This window comes from Aythya ferina, assembly GCF_964211825.1.
Source record: "Aythya ferina genome assembly, chromosome: 9".
NCBI classification, from domain to species: Eukaryota; Metazoa; Chordata; class Aves; order Anseriformes; family Anatidae; genus Aythya; species Aythya ferina.
The window spans coordinates 16,992,313-17,003,170 of NC_140305.1; the positions used below are offsets into that span (position 1 = coordinate 16,992,313).

The 10,858-nt window shown below is 51.0% G+C and overlaps 1 long non-coding RNA gene across 1 annotated transcript; it reads left to right on the top strand.

The window, feature by feature from the left end:
- The first annotated feature begins 6,792 nt into the window (after positions 1–6,792).
- LOC311441211 lies at positions 6,793–8,363 on the top strand. Its single transcript, XR_014695846.1, has 3 exons — positions 6,793–6,923; positions 7,208–7,362; positions 8,137–8,363. It is a non-coding gene; the product is annotated as an uncharacterized lncRNA (long non-coding RNA).
- Positions 8,364–10,858: the final 2,495 nt, after the last annotated feature.

Genomic DNA, 10,858 nt, shown 5'->3' on the forward strand with positions numbered 1-10,858 from the left:
ATTTCAGAAGAAATGCTGATAAAAGCAAACTAAACACTTTTCCTTCTCCCTCGGGAATTCATCTGCAAAACAACTCACAATGCAGCAGGCCAGAACCGGAAGGCTCCTCTCGGAGCAGTGCCTGTTCCACTTAAGAGCAATCAAGGTGATTTCCTATTAGAGGATGCTTCTGCTCAGCAACTCTCGTGGTGTTTTCCTTCCCAGGACGGATGGCTGTACACGTTTGCAGAGCCCACAGGTGCACCTGCTGATGGATGGACTCACTGTAAGGTGCAGGGGGGGGAAATGGTGGTCCTGGCAAGTACAGCACCTGGCTGGGCAAGGAGCAGCTCCTTGGGTCTGCTCCCGATGCTGCTGACCCCCAGCACGGGGTCCCTTGCTTCCCTGTGCCCCTGTGATACTGCAGTCTTCTCCATGACAGAGGTTTCTTTTCTCCTGGTGTATGCTTGTCTGTGAATTTAGGTCTGGCGAAAGACAAAAAAATCAAAATGACAGAGGCTGCTGTGTGCACGCAGACCCAAGAATGGGGTGGGGGCAAAGTCAGCTTCCCACACCTTGTCCCTGGCCGACAAGCACAGGTGGGAAGGGAGGCTCTGGGCTCCATCCAGCCCCAAACCTGTGAGGTGGCTGAGGCTGGTTACTATAATGACAATATCTCCTTCCAGAGGAGACGAGAAGAATGCAGTGGGTGCAATCTGGGACCTGTTCCCACACCCATCTGTGTATACTTACACTCATTCAGCTCGAAAGTACAATTAAGCTTGATGGTAGCAATTAAAAAAAAAAAAAAAAAAAAAAAAAGAGCACCAGTATCTGGTCTTACTCATCTGTGAAAACCAGTTAGAGAGATTCTGTTACAGATGATCAGTGAAATTTTAAGCTGACTGTTGAAGCTAGGCTCTCGGGTTAATGTCTTCTGGAAAGGCTGCACTAGTGTGTCAGAACACAGGGCATCCTGGCACAGGCAGCCTTCCCACGGGGTGAACTTAAACAGTTCTGAGAGAGGAGAATGGGTCTCCTTTCCGACCAGGACCTGCAGGGCACAAGTGTCTTTATGTGAGTGTGCACACTTGTGGGTGACATATGCATGGTGGGCTAACTGCAAAGATGGGTGCCAGAAGGTTGGAAATGATCACAGCATCTGCTAGTAAAAGGGGTTTCTTTCATAAGGGTAATGAAAGCTTGGGACTGCTGCCATTTGTGGGGCAATTTCTGTTATTTTTATGTGGGTTTCCCAGTGCGAAAAAGGTTAAGTCCGCTTGTTTGTTATAACAGCAAAAGAAGGGAAGAGGTTTTCCTCTTATCCTGCTATTACAGCTACCTTTGTCATCACATCCCTTTCCTCAGCTGGTTGAGGTCTGTATTCAGAGCAGCAAAGATCTTGTCCATAGTTACCGTTCAGTAAGCAGCAACGGGCTACAGCCAACTCTTATCTAGATTAAATTAAGCAAAGCAGCAGATCAGAGACATAACACATTTACCTTCCCCTACACCAGTGCAGGAAGGGGTGTGTCGGACCCCATCAAGAAAGGGGCTCACTTGGTTCTGGTCACAGAAACTCATGGCTGTGGCTGATGGAACAGAAAGCTCATGAGTCCTGAGCTGAAATGTCCTCAGTGAGGCTGCTGAGCTCCTGGCAGTACCAGTGGTGAGCCCCTGCTTCGTCGGGTGCTCACGTCAGTTTATATCCAGAAAAGATCCTGATCTCTCCTGACTGTTCCTAGCTGAAAATGCCATCAGATTTTCAGGTCTGAAAATGCCCTGGGGCAACCTGTGGCTACAGACTCTCACCACCCACCAAAACTTTCAGCTGAGCCCTGTCTCCGGATGGATAAACAAGGTACCTGATCCCCATCCAGAACAACCGTCACTCCCGAAAATGAAAGCAAGCTTATTTACTGATCTAAACTGCTCGTTTCCCGACATAATATTCGGGGCTGTGAGTCACCCGGGAGGACTCTCCCCTTTTCCGTTAAGGTCAGGAGCAGTTTCAGTGGGGAGCAGGCAGGGCGCCAGGCTAAGCTGGCAACACGGTGGGAGGAAGGCTTCCTGCCTTTGCCTCTGCCACAGCCCCTGCGTGTCCCTTGCCTTGATAAGTCTGATTGTGAGCTCAGCTACATGGTGGCAAGTAGGGGATGACTCCCCTGGACTGTAATCTCAAAGGAAGTCAGGTGAAAAAGACCAGCAGCATTTGCCTGAGCCTTTTCTTTTCTTTTTTTTTTTTTTTTTTAGATGATTCTTTTCTGATGCAAATAACTCAGTTTAATAAAGGTAGGTGCTGCCCCAGGACTCAGCGTAATTTGGGTCACAAATGAGGGATGACTGGGAGGCAGGGAGCTTCACCTAACTTTAGAAACAGTTTCATCTCTCTCTTCCAGCTAAAACAATGGGGACTTTTCTTTGTGCTCCTGTTCTCAGACAAACTCCCTTTGTTCTCGTGCAGTTTCTCCTCCCCTGGAATTTGCTGTCCCAAGTGCCTCGCTGGGTCATGTTCAGGCTTGCTCCCATGCCAGCATCTCAAAAATCTGATGAAACCTTCACGATCCCCACTCCCCTCATTCGTTTGTACCCAGCTACACAAAGAGAAAGCCGCGGAGCCAATTTCCTGCAGGAAAAAACATCAGCCAGCAGCGTGGGGCAAGGAGCTGGGAGTGGAGAAACCACCTGCTGGAGCCAGGCCAGGTGGAGCAGATAGTGAGGCTGCTGGGAGCAGGACTGCCTGGCCAGGGATGCGGGAGGCTGACGGGTGATGTACCAGGCAGGCACGCCTGGAGGACACCGGAATAGCCACTGGCCCAAAGTTAGGAAGGTCAGGGCACTCCCTCACGGGCCATTTGCAGCCTCTGAACCAACCAGAGCAGGAGCACAAATGAAATCCTCCACCTCTCACGTGGACACCAGCCCCTTTGCTCCAGCTGATCCTATTTTTGGCTTTGGGCACGCCTGCAGGGAGAGGCTGGGGAAGTGAAGTGCCCGTGAAGTGAATCCCTGAGACCCTAAGCTGCTCCTTTGCAAGGCTCAGCTCCTGGGCACCATGTCATGGCTGGGTGACAGCTCGGGGTGTGCTGGGCTGGGGAGACCAGCCCATTCCCCCCCATGAGGGCTGAGTCTCCCAGCGGTGCTGGCATCTGACACAGCCCAGCTTGCCCATTCACCTTCCCTGGGAATCGCCTCGTAAATCGCGGCGTCACTCCAGTCCCAGGTGAATCAGCCACTGGGTGAAGGAGTCACTCCAGGATTTATGGAGCTGGGTGCAGAAACTGCTGCCCTGTCCGGGGTCATTGTCTGAAGGGCACCACAAAACCCGACGTCTGAGCCAGCAGGGTGTCTGCTGCAAGAGTGCTCCTCGGTGCTGCTGCTGCACGTGGGGCTGCACGGCTGTTTCTTCAGGCACAACCAGGGCACCCTGAAACTTCTTGCGTCATGTTTAACCTTCAGCGTGTTCCTCTGCACACAGAAAGTCCTTTTTGCAACAAGAGGGATCAAACCTAGAGCTGAAAAGTGGCCCTGTGTTTGGCGGGGGGGGGGGGGGGGGGTAGGATTCTTGGTATCAGTGCCCGAGTTTTGGTGCTTAAGTAGACAACATCTGCAGTGAGATGAGAGCTGGCATCACTTGGGAGGGCAAAGTTTTCCCCTGAGAGGCTGCTTCCATCAATACTGCCCGCACCTGGCTGTATGAGGCTGGCTTTGAAATTACCAGTAGTGGGGGGCAGAAAGGGGATAGGCTCAGGGACCCCATCCTTTGCCTGCTCCCTTGCCTCAGCTCCTTGCTTTTGTCTGGCTTGTGCTCATTCACGTGCTTTGTGGGAGCAGAACTGAAGTTTCAGGAAGCATCTCATTAATTTTTCCGTATTTTGAAACAACATGAGTCACCTACAGGGCCAGCCTGTTTTTTGTCCCTGTGTGCCGAAAGGCGCACACCTCCCTGTGCCCCACGGCTGGCCCCCGGAGACCAGGGAGCAGGGGGCAGCAGCAAACCCTCATCAGCATCCCCCCCACCAAAAAATGTCCCTTTGCAGTTTTTAGGCACAAACATGAAGGCACACGAAAGGGCAGAGGGTGGGGGCTTGTGCTGAATAATGAGCAGGTCTGGTAGCAGCAGCCAAACAAGTCAGGCAGGTCTGGGGAAGCAATTCAAGGCAGGCGAGCCAAAAAGCTGGGTAAGGTGAGATGTAATTATAATCCCCGAGCTGGGACACCAGGAGCCGCCGGACAAACAGCACATCAGCAGCACGGCAGTGGCACACGATGGGGAATCGGGCCCCGAGTGGCAGCATGTTTACAGCCCCATGGCTGGTGCCACCCTGAGCACCCCAGCCTGATGTGGGGTGGCTGTGTGGGACCGGGTGACCCACTGGGGGTGGCAGGACCCATCCCTTCCCTTGCAGAGCTTGTTGTATCCTAAAAATGTTTAATTGGAGAGTGATTTATTTTGGATTTTTCCCCTGTTTTCCATTGTGCCTCACATGCTTTGCTGGTGCATTTATAATGAAGAGATTGCAGAGCAAACGGCTCCCATCCAGCAAAGGTAAAATGAAGGTTCAGAGCCCAAGCAAACTGCTCCCAAATCTCTGCTACCCGGTTTTTAGAAAACAAAGAGGCCAGAAAGTCCACTGGTTTTCACTGGTAAAATAGCATTTGAAAGAACCCATTGACCTGTCCCTTGCTTGTTTTCTTCAGCTGTGTGAATTTTGCACTCTTGGCTGCACAGTGGCACACCAGCAGCAATGGGATGGAAGGATTGCCACCATGAGTCAAGCACCCAGGCAAATCTAAATGAAAGAGAGAGAAAGAGGGGGAAAGAAAGAAAGAAAGAAAGAAAGAAAGAAAGAAAGAAAGAAAGAAAGAGAGAGAGAGAGAGAGAGAGAGAGAGAGAGAGAGAGAGAGAGAGAGAGAGAGAGAGAGAGAGAAAGAAAGAAAGAAAGAAAGAAAGAAAGAAAGAAAGAAAGAAAGAAAGAAAGAAAGAAAGAAAGAAAGAAAGAAAGAAAGAAAGAAAGAAAGAAAGAAAGAAAGAAAGAAAGAAAGAAAGGAAGAAAGAAAGAAAGTTAGCTTTCAGGCTTTGTTCATTTACAACAAGAAAGCAAAAGACAGGCATATCTGCCGCTTTATAAATTGTATTCAACAGCTAGATCCTTCTTCATTCCAAGCCAAGGGAATTTTTGCTTTTGAATTTAAAAAAAGCAGAACCAGGGTCATGATTTCTAAAAAAAAGCTTAAATCCCAGGCATGTTTTAGAAACAGATTCAGAAGCATGTGCTCGCTGTGATTATCTGCGCCTGCAGTGTTTTCGGACATGTGGACTTCAGGAAAACAATAGCAAGCCCTGTTATCAGCACAAAGGAGGATCAGTTTGGAATTACCATACCTGTAACGTGGGCAGCCCACAGCTCTGAGGGTTCCCATTCACCCTGTTGTTCAGCCCTGAATTTACTCACAACATTCCTGAAAAAAAAAAAAAAAAGAAAAGAAAAAAAAAAAAAAAGAATGAAGGGCATTCCAGCCAGAAGTCTGGAGCAACTGAGAGAGCTGGCACCCTCTAAACAATAATCTTAGCACAGCCTTTGCCTAAAACCTGGGAAATATTCTGGCAGTGGAAACTGATGGCTTTTGAAGCAGAAAAAAATAAAAATAATAAAATAAAATAAAATAAAATAAAATAAAATAAAATAAAATAAAATAAAATAAAATAAAATAAAATAAAATAAAATAAAATAAAATAAAAATAAAGCAACATATGGGGAGGGGTATCCGAGCACTGGGAACAGAAAAGGGGGAGCTTCAGCTTGAACACAGGGGCTGCACAAGGGTAAAGAGGTGATGGATGTGACCCTGGGGTGATATTCCCCTGTATAGGAGTTGAGTCTGTTTCTATCCATTTCAAACATAAGGCAGTGATGAACCATGGAGGCACCAGTGGACATTTTTTGAACAGGAAGTTTTGGAGATGATGGCAAATATCCTGATGTTACCCAGCATCGTCACTCAGGCATGCACGTCCTTGGGTAGCTGGGCTGGGGAGGAAATATCTCTTGGAAGCCCTTGGCTTGTTGTTTAGGTTAAGTACATGTGAGCCCTAAGTGTCTGAGTTTACTGCTCCCAAGGATAATATTGCTGAATTTCAGAAAGCTGGATGGGACTCGGGCATTGGCAATTGGGCCTTGAGGACTGAGCTGAGAAAAAGGTGGCAGTCTGATGAATTTTAGAGGCACCCCAGGAGCTTCAGAAGCACCACGCACAGCAAACATCACTTAACCAAAGGGCCAGAAATCTCTTAAAAGCACCTTAGGGCCCTCGGGTCCCTACCCCAAGGGCTGCAAATCTTCGGTGGCCTGGGGCTTTGTGGTGTGTCACCGCAGGGTGACAGGCCACCCTGTGGGTAGGTGCTGTGATGGAGCAGAGCCCATGCAGGCGGCCGGGGGCTCAGTTGTCAGCGTGGCAGCACAGCTGCCAGTATCTGCAGCAGCCATCTAGGCTCCTGTCGTTATCGATGGGGAGAAACCTGCAGGAAGGTGTGATTCACCCAACCCAGCCGGCTGGCAGCGCCCCTGTGCCGTCCCCCATGCAAAGCCTGTCACCTGCAGGGGTGATCCCTTGGCACCTGGAAGTGGGAACGGGCTTGTGTCACCCTTATCCGCGCCATCGCGGCTGTGCCTCGCGTTTCTCCACCTGGCAGAGGAGCTGAGAGCTGTACCAGGTGTGATTCATGGGCTCTGCAGCTTGTTGTGCCACTACAGGGGTGAGCCCTGGGGCGGCTATTAGCAATAGCTTATATAAAACACCAGGTTGGGTGGGTATCAAGCACTTAGGAGCTGAGATATGTTGCGGGAGGGGGGTGTTTGGGAGCTCCCATCCCCTGGTAGGGATGCCCAGTGCCCCTGCCTAATGCTGACCTGAGCTCTGAAGCTGGATGGTGGCAAGCTGAGGTAATGTGCCCTGCCACAGGGCTTTCCCCTGCATGGGGGGCAGGTTCTTGTTCCTCCTTGGCAGGCTTATCTTGAGAGATAACCAAGCCAGCAGGAAAGGACTTGTGATGAGGAGGAGGAGGTGGTGGTGGGGTGATCTGTGGAAAGGAGGAGGTGGGCCAGGATGTGCGGGAGGGGCAGGGTGCTGAGGGGATGAGGTTGATGAAGGTGTAGGGTGAGAAGGTGGAAGCAGAGAATGGGGATGATGTAGGAGCCAGCCCTGATGTCTTGTCCTTCTGTTGCAGGTGGCAATGTGCTGTCCTCTGTAACTCAGGATGTGCGGAGAGACAGAGCACAGCCAGGCTAAGAGAAGCTGGATGAGGGATAGAGCTCCTGCTGCCACCCAGGGGATCCTGGCAGAGCCCCATGGAGCTTGGTGAGCCTGGAGAACGGGGCCTGGGTGAGTTGGTCCCATGGGAGCCTGGCAAAGCCAAAGAGCCAGCTTGTGCCCAGCTCTGCACTGGTTAAAATCAGCTCTGTTCTCAGGGAGAAAAAACAAACAAAAAAAAACCTGATAGATACACAGCTGGCTGACTTATTTACCTTCCAACCCTGGCCAGCACTGACATGCTTTATACAGCCAGGCCCCAATCCAGCAAGAGGGGGAGTGCTTGGGAATGTCGTGGTGAGGACACAGGAGGATTTATTGCTGTTAGTAATGGGGACTGCTGGGTCACCTGAGCTGAGGTCGTCTCCCAGATCCTTTTCTCCCTTGCCAAGAGAGGTCTGCTTTCTCTCTCTTCCCAGAGAGCAGGGTGCTGCTGAGCCTGGGAAGTGAGCCCTGGGGTAGGACTCATACCTTGGGGGTGCTCAGTGAAGGAATGAGCAGGGCTGTGTGTATGCTCCATATAGCTGAGCACTTCTGTCCTCTTTGTGCATCCCCACCTGTCCTGGCCGCTCTCACACTTCACAACAGCAAGAAAAAGTCAGATCTTTCTCATGTGAAAGAAGGCTGATGCCTGACCTGGGAGGGGAGCACAGAGGAGGGCTGCTTTCTGTTGCAATGGATTAGAAAGACTTGAAGCACTTCACTAAGGCAGCAGAGTGCTCCTCAGGAACCCCCTTACATTAACCCCCTGCACTGACACCCAGGTAGCTGAAGCTGAGCATCCTCTACCTCGCACCCCCATCCCTGCTCACTTGCTGATTTTTATTATTTTATTTTCCCTGCCAGGCTCGCAGGAACCTGCTGCTGCTCCTGGCTGCCTCGGAGATGAGTTCAGCTTCCAGTGCTGCCGCTTCCAAAGCAGAGCCGAGAGCGCAGCCAGCCGAGCGCCCGCGGAGCTGCAGCCGCCGGGGCGCCGCTCCCTTCCCGGTGTGCGCGGAGCAGGCGTGGGAAAGCGCTTTTATTTTAATTAAATAGCTTTTCCTCAAAGTTCATAGACCGTTTCACGGCGATAAGTGGAATTCAGCTTTTTCTTTCTTTTTTTTTTTTCCTCGTAGGAACATTTCCACGGTTCATGAGGGAGGCTTTTCCTGGAAGGGACTGAAAGCGGTGGTGAGGCTGTCAGGGTCCCCCACAGCCCGAGTCGGTGGATAGGGTCAGACTTTCTGGGTCAGTGAGTATTCAATACTTATGCTAATCGAAGAGCTTGGCAAGGCTGAGGCTGCCTCTACAGCTCCCTGTGGTGGTAGCTTTGCTCCTTGCTTTAAACCGTGCAGAGCTCTCATTGCCAAAGCAAAAGCCCCAGCGCTTGGATTTGGGGCTGCTGCTGTGGGGGCTTTTCCTGCTGACAGGGCATCTTTTCCCACAACTGGGTTTTCTCTCTCATACTAGTTAGGAAACAGTACCAAAGCATCACCAGACCCCTCCATGTGAAACAGTCACTGCACAGCTTGGGGAGCCCTGAGCTTCCTATGTCAGTCTGTGACCAAGTCAGGGTCCCCCTGCTGTGCCCACCCAGGCACAGTGAGTGCTCTCTGCAGCTGCTGTTCTCACAGCTCTGTCCCCAGGTGCTGAGCCCATGGTGTGGGCTTCCCATCTGGCTGTGTTAGTCAGAGCAGGGCTTGCACACCCTGCTGCTGTCTGGGCTGTTCTAGTGAGTTTCTGCCCTCATTGCAACACAAGGGTGCTGCTCCCCTGGCTGTCCCGCTGTCTGCACAGTTTGCTTCACCCTCCAGGCTCTTTGAACTGGTCTCTGAGATCTTTCTTATCTTTCAAATCATCTCAGGACAGGATTTCACTGGGGCACTTAGGAGAAGTTAATCGTCTAGCTATGAGGAGAAGAAGGGTGTGTGGTGCTGCCTTCAGCTGCTACCAGCTCCATGCAGGGCTGTGGCTGGTTCCTCTGCACTCTGGTGGTCCTGGGCTCCTCTCTAAAGGAGAGTTGGGGGCAACCAAACAATAGGGCATCTTTTTCTGATCAGTTGGTGGCTGTGATGGTGTCCCTGTGTGCTTCTGAAACCACAGCTGCAAGGTTACTGCAGTGACCCAGGAGCTGTACAGTCAGACTGGCCCTCCAGGAGAGGATACAAGGACTGAGAAAAACTTAAAACCCTTGTCTGCATTGAAATCTGATATTCTGATAGCAGCTGTGACTGTGGGAGCTTCTGATCTTGCGCTATTAATGACAGTACCAAGCTGGTTAACTGCAGTCTGACAAAACTGTGTGGGGCTTGCATGTGCACTTCATGCCCTGTTTGCTGTGTTGTGAAAGGGCACCTGCTCTGAGATGTCTGCAGGTGGGCATGTCAGGATGCTGGAAACTGCCTAGGATGGAGGTGGCTCCTCTGCCCAGGGCTGACTCACTGTCAGGTAAGATTACACACAGCCTGCCTTTCTTGTACAAAATTACAAGATAAACAGGAGCACTGGCCTACAAGTCTTTTAACCCAGCAGTTTTCCTGTACACAAAAAAAAAAACAAAACAAAGCAGACAAAATGAGCCAGAGATGGCCAATCCATCAGGCTTCAGCCCTGTTTGAAGCAAAGCAGCCTGCTGCCCATGGGATGTGTGTCGATCTCGTTAACCAAATGAGCTGATAATGAGATAACATGAGCATGATTCCTCCTGTCAGCTGGATGAGCACATTGCAGCCCAGCTTTTCTGCCTGCACACACAGACCTTGCTCACCCACCTGCAGCAGACAGCAGTGGGGGCAGACCGGCCCCCAGCTGGGAGACTGGGCACTGCTGGGGTCTGTGCTCAGAGAAATCCCACCACCTGCATTATATAAAATGAAGGATAATGATGTCTAAGCAGAAATTGCTTGGAGCTGTGATGGGGATTAACTAGTTAATCCCTGCAAAGTGCTGTAGACATCTGATGTGTGATGTTAATATCACTGTCTTCAGTGCAGGTAAACAACACCCACATCGCTTGAGAAGGTAAAGCAGACTGCTCTCATTAGGGCTCCCAGGAGAGTGTTTGTAACCTTTTGTGTATGTGACCTTGTCAGGGCTGATGTGACCAGCCTGTGTGAAATAAACTTATGAAATAACTGTGATCCTCTTCGTTTCTTTTAGCAGTCAAACACCTTTCTTTTATCAGCTCATTTGTCTGACACAGAGACTAACACCTGGGGTTTCTGGCCCCCGGACCGAGCCTGGTGCTGTTTTTGGCACAGCTGGGCTGCTTTTGGCCTGGCCTCACCTGCAGGCTCCCATTTGAGATAAACCAGCAAAAAATATAAATATATATAATAATAAAACAGTATCAATCCACAAGTCTAAGCTATGTGGTCTGGAGCAGAGATGCCTTGGCTCGTTCCAAAACTAGGCAGGGACCAGCTCAAAGGTGATGAGGAGGAGGCTGCGGCTCGCTGGGGGAGCTGGGATGGAGCCAGCAGGGTGAGAGCAGGGTCTGGTTTTTGGGGGGGCTGCCTGGAAGCCCCGGGGGGGTCTCAGGGAGCTGCCGGAGCAGTGGGGCCGCCAGGGGGCGGCTGGAGCCCGGCCC